The sequence below is a fragment of the Meriones unguiculatus genome, chromosome 18, assembly GCF_030254825.1.
Source record: "Meriones unguiculatus strain TT.TT164.6M chromosome 18, Bangor_MerUng_6.1, whole genome shotgun sequence".
Classification (NCBI taxonomy): domain Eukaryota; kingdom Metazoa; phylum Chordata; class Mammalia; order Rodentia; family Muridae; genus Meriones; species Meriones unguiculatus.
Window position 1 is genome coordinate 55,353,451 of NC_083365.1, and position 6,000 is coordinate 55,359,450.

The following is a 6,000-nucleotide window of genomic DNA, read 5'->3' on the forward strand; positions in this document are numbered from 1 at the left end:
AAGCTCAACATTTCTGAGATATGTGCTAGCAAATTGCCCAAACTTTCAGTAGTCCTTCTGCCTTTCCAATGCTGGGATTACGGGCTTTGGATTCGCGGTCACCCTGCGCTTCTTTCTATTGCTGTGATAACGCACTCTAACCAAAAGCAATTGAAGGGAGGAAGGGTTTGCTTGCTTCACAGTCCATCATTGAGGAATGTCCGGGCAGGAACTCAAGAGAGGAGCCTGATGGCAGGCCTTGCTTGCTGTTGCATGTAACATTGCCTGTACTAGGGAACTCACTCGCAGTCACAGAAGTGAAGCAGAAATCATGGAGGAGGAGGAGGAGGAGGATTGTTGGCTTGCAGGTTGGCTTTTACTTAAATAGTTTTCTCATATAATCAAGGATTCCTTGTTGGCATACTTAAGAAAAAAACCCTCTTTTATTTATGTTTCTTATATCTTTTTTCTCCCTACTCTACCCCAGTTCCTTCTATCACCCCAACACCAGGTAGGAGAGAGAAAGGGTTAGTGGGAGAGGGGGTGCAGTTCTTTCTTAGCTGCTTCCTGCTGGTCAGGGTGGTCGGGTTCCTTCCAGCCAGTCCAATCCTTGTTTCCAATCCTTCCATCTTTTTGACTCACAACAGCAACCAGAAGCAGCAAGGGGAAAGCAGGAGCAGTCTTCTTTCTCCTGGCACCATTCTCTGGGCTCCAGCATTTTTTTTTCTGCCTCCAGAGTCCTCAGATTTAAACTATCTGCAGCTGGCAAAGAGCTCCTCTCAGAGCCCGCACAAAGCAAATAGTCTGCTGCTTCTACCATCTGAATCAGTTCCACATCCCACACCTGGGACCAAAACGAAAACATGTTTATATCCACAACAGTCGCTTGTCATACAGGACTGAGGGACTGAGGTCAATCACTAGAACCTACGTTTTATAAAAAGCCAAGTGTGTGGCTTGCACTTTAAAATCCGAGCACAAATCAAATGGAGACCTGTGGATCTCTCTGAGGCTCACTGGCCAGCCAGCCCTGCCTACTTTGTTAGCTCTATACCAGTGAGAAATTCTGTCTGAAAACAGGCAGAGTGGCCCATTCCGTTACCTTATGAGTTGGGAAGTGGAGGCAGGAGGCTCAAGAGTTCAAGATCTTCTGCAGCAATATAGAATTAGAGGCTAGCCTGGGGTACAAGAGACCCTGTCAAAACAACAGTAACAAACAAAAACTCAAAGGTGGAAATCACCTGAGGAATGATACTCCAGGTTGATTTCTGGCTTCCACATGCATGCTCACACATGTGCAAGCACATGCATGTGTGTATGTGCATGGAAGTACAATCACACACACACACACACAGAGAGAGAGAGAGAGAGAGAGAGAGAGAGAGCATAATGCCATTATAGATATCTTTGAGCATTTAAACATGTCCAAGCCCTTGGCAGGCAGTACAGCAGCCCAGAGAAGAAGCTATTCCGCAATAGCAGATAATGCCTGAAATTCTATGGCAACAGCTTGTTACCTGTTTGTGCTGTCTTTCCACTGTGAAAATGGAAAAGCTGATTGAAGTCACCTAGAAGAAGCATTTTCTTCAACTCAGCAACCATTTCTGAAGTTTGTGTGCTTATGCATCAAACTGTTAGCCCTGCAGATAGTCGAAAAGGTTTTCTGAGGCGCTACAGATGTATTAAAACAGGGAGCTCTGTTTTCATACAGTGCTGTACAGCAACAGGAAGACAATCTGTGAAGGTAAGAGACCATGTTTTCTAGCCGTTTCCAAGCTGTGCCTCTGCTGTCTTAGATGGAACTCTCCTTTTTTGTCTGTGCCTTTAAAACACCCCTGCTCATGAAGGCCACTCTGTGGTCTGAGCACACTCAGTGCCAGCCACTGGGTCACCAGGCTCTGTTCTGCAATGCCCTCATGCTTCCTGTGATCTCCAGAGCTATTATGAAATTTTCCAAAGAAAGCTCATTTCAATCCACCGAGAGCAAAGAAGACAAATTCCCACTAGGCCAATCATCACGAGCCTAGGAATTTTCCTAAGTTAGTACTTGAAAAAACAGAAAACAGCTTGCACAGGAAAACCCTTCCTGTGCAAGGGTTGGTATTTGTAACAGGAAATGAAGGCAAGTGAATGGCAGTGTTTCCTCTGCGCCAAATTACGACCTGTCAGCAAACCCGGAGGAGTCAGGAGCGGACAGCAACACTAACACGTTGGGACTTGATAAAGGAAGAGTCAGGTCTATGCTGCACAACTGTGCGAAAACATTCCTGCACTGAACATGAGTCTAGTGGGTAAAAGCAAAGCAAATAGTTGATTTTCAGGGAAAATTGGAGAAAGAGTCTCATGGAGATGTACTAGTCAGGTTTCTCTGAAGAAGAGAACCAATGGTATGTGTGTGTGTGTGTCTGTGTGTGTGTGTGTGCTTATTAATTTAACATAAAATAGTGACAACAGCTGAATGATTCTCAAGAGGCTGAGACCCGGTTGGTTGTTCAGTCCTTGAGGCTGGGTACTTGGCAGTAGAGTGGTCCCACAGTCACTGTCCCTCCCTGGGGAACTAATAACTCAATAGTCGATCAGTCCAAAGACTGGAGACCCCAGCAGTCCCAATCTGGGTCCTAAAACATGCAAGTTTCCCGAAGAGCCACTGGTCCTTCATCCATGACAGAAGTCCAGAAATGCTGTTTCTGATGTCAGCAAAGGGATTAGCAACAGCAGCAACAGGATGAATCAGTAGTCTGGGGACAAGAGGGAAGACAAGAAAGTATAGGGTGGGGCGGTATTCCTTCTGCTGTGCCCTTTCCTCTAGGCTGCTGCCAGAGGTGTTGCCCACAGTCGGGGTGAGTTTGACCTCATCAGTCAAGGGAGCCAGAGCAAAGGCACCCTATATATCAGGTGATTCTGCTTTGTGGTAAGTTGACATTAAAACCAGCTATTATAGAGCCCAAGCTAGCTTTGAACAGACTGTGCAGCTGACAATGACCTTGAACTGTCCTTCCTGCCTCTGCCTCTCAGTGCTGGGATTATAGGTGAGTGTGTCCTGACAGGGTTACACTTGTGTGCAAATCATTGTGATCATATTTACCCCACCCACGACACACACAGTATCCAGCCTCTCCCACCCTCTCCCAATTTTACCAGCCTCTCTCTTTCCATCTGGCCCTCTTTTTGTTTCCCTGGTCCTATAAAAGCAGTCACGGCTCCTGTGCTCATGATGGCAATGGCCGTGACATATGAAAAAGATACTGTCCTCTGCACTACTCCTCATCCTTCGCTCCCTGTAGCCCGTCTCACCTCCTCCTCTGAGATGTTCCCGTGGGTGTGAAGACACAGCTGTTTTGTTTGAGGCAAAGCGCTCAGAAGTCACTTATTCTCAGCACTTTGACCAGTGATGAGGTCCCAGTGCTGTCCACTGCCCAACACCAAAAGAGGCTTCTCTGGCCTGGGCTAGGAGTTGTATTAGTCTGTGGGTCAAAACATAAATATTGAGGAGGTTGTTTAACTACATGCTGGGGGGGGGGGGTTGGGGAGATATTTAAGGGACACGAGAAAAAGTAACCCTAGCCTGAGTGGATTGATAGTTCCGGGGCCTCCCATGTAGCTTTCACCATTTGTCAACAAAAGGTGGTTGCTGAAGACCTCTAAGCATCCTGGGCTGGGTCCATGCACCTCATGTTGAGTTTCAGTCATGATCTTTTGAGACAGTCTCATGTTGCCCATATTGGTCTTGAACTCACTAATGATGGAGCTTCTGACCCTTCTGCCTCTGCTTCCTGGGACCTCTACTTGCTGGGACCTCTGGGTCATACCAGCATGTCCAGTTTTATGCTGGTCTGGTGATGGAACTCAGGGATTCCTACATGGTAGCCAGTCACTCTACTAAACGAACTAGGATATCACTCACTTTATTGAATGCTCTCCCTGGCTCTGATTCTACAGGGACAGGACATTGGTAGCAGTATTTACACTTGGGGCAAACATTTCTTGGAAGTGTGACCGTACTTTATCTCTTGAATCCTTCAGAGGTTACCAAGGCCAGGGTGACATTTTTGTTTTGTCAGCTTTAACAAATCCTCTTGCTGTTGGATCAGTTTGGTTCCTTGGGTTTGCCGGGAGCAGGTGTCCATTGTCCTTGAGAAACTTGGTGACTCACGCAGCCCAACAGCAGGAGCCGTCTCAGAGTCTGAATGACAACCATCTCAGCAGCCATTGGCCACATGGTACAATGTCACCTTGGCCTTGCCCTGGCAAAGAAGAAGTGTGGTGGCCTAGCAACAGTGGCATATGCTCTGGCTCAGGCCTGAGCAGTGAAAACAGCAGGATGGGGTTGCCAGTGTTTGTGGCAAGGACGTCATTAGCATATTCTCAGGATGGCCAGCAGCTTCTTCAAGCAACTGTCCTTTGGTTGGTCAGACCTAGCTGGTGAGGACCAGCAATGTAGCAGGTATCTTACCAGCCTAGTAATGCAGGCACGTGGCCCCTGGTATGTTTCTTCTTGGGCTCTATTTAGTTATACACTTAGCAAACCTAATGTCTGTCCTGTGGGTCACTGTACAGTTTCAATTTTCTTTGCAAACTACTTTGAGGACCTTGATGGAAACGAGAGAGTATATGTTAGTATGAATAATGACTAAGAAAGCAAGCAGTGGTAACTAGCACTTAATTCATTCTCTTTCAGCTCCACAAGGAAATCCCAGAATGTTGAGATTTGCACTTTGTCCCGCATTCCCAGAATACAGCTGGCTTCCTAGGGCTTTCTTTATTTAACCAAGACGTTTTTAAGGAAATAAACAAAAAAACAACCCACAAACACCTTGTTTAAATGACCTGATGTTTCCTTTGCCAAAGATGGAAAAGATGCAAGAATTTCAGACGGCGGGACACAAACCTGACACTGCCAAATCTCGGGATGATGAGAACGCTTTCTGAGTGGCCTTCAGTTGTCTGCTGTAATAAACGATGAATTTCCCCATTACATTAAAGGGAGTAAATGATACTACCTTCCTTTTACAAACAATTTTATGAGTTCTTTGTATGATGGTGCGTCCTGAGCATAAAAATGGACAACTGTGTCCAGTAGCAGGCTTCCTGTGTGACAGGTGACTCCAGATTAGCCTCCCTAAACACACACACATACACGCACACACATGCACACACACACACACTCAGGATCATCATACAAGAGAGCACATGTGTTTGTCTTTCTGCATCTAGCTTATTTTACTTAATATAAAGGTCTCCAGTTGCATCCCCTTTCCTGAAAATGTCATGATTTCATTTTTCTTTATAGCTGAATAAAATTCCATTGCATATGTGTACCAAATTATCTTCACCCTTCACCCATTTACCTACTGATGGATATCTGGGCTGTCTTCATTTCTTAGCAGTTGCAGATAGTGTCGTATTGAACATGCTTTGTGAGTTATCTGTATAATATGTCAGTGTAGAGGTCTTCAGGTGGATACACAGGGGTGGTGGAGTTGAGTCGTATGGTGGTTCTGATTTCACTTTTCGGAGGCTCCTGCACACTGATTTCCATCATGATCACCCTGGTTCACACCCTCACCAACAGTGTTTAGGGGTTCCTATTTCCCCACATCTTTGCCAGCATTTGTTGATGGCAGCCATTGTGACTTTTACTTTGCATTACCTTGATAGGTAAGGTTATTGCACATTTTTCCAAATAATTATTGATCACTTATTTTCCCTCTTCTGACAACTCTTAAATTCATTAACCCATTTTGTTTGTTTGTTTGTTTGTTTGTTTGTTTGTGTCTGGATAACCTGTTGATTTTTTGTGTGCAGTGTTTAATTTCTGCAGTTCTTTATATATGCTAGATATTAATCCCCTGTGTGATGTATACTTGGCAGATTTCCCATCCTGTAGCTGCCTCTGTGGTAGTTGTTTCCTTTGCTGTGCAGAAGAGCTTTAATCTTGTCATTCAATTTTTGTTTCTCAGTGGTATTTGCTGGGCTATTGAAGTAGTTTTCAGAAAGTCCTTGTCAATGCCTGTATCTTTT

The 6,000-nt window shown here is 45.3% G+C and overlaps 1 long non-coding RNA gene across 1 annotated transcript in view; it reads left to right on the plus strand.

Annotated features, from left to right (window-relative positions):
- Positions 1-4,961, plus strand: part of LOC132648930 (uncharacterized) — a 31,534-nt gene extending 26,573 nt beyond the window's left edge. The window contains exon 2 of the long non-coding RNA XR_009587323.1: positions 4,658-4,961. This is a non-coding gene — a long non-coding RNA (uncharacterized LOC132648930). The remainder of the gene's footprint in view (positions 1-4,657) is intronic.
- The last annotated feature ends 1,039 nt before the right edge of the window (positions 4,962-6,000 follow it).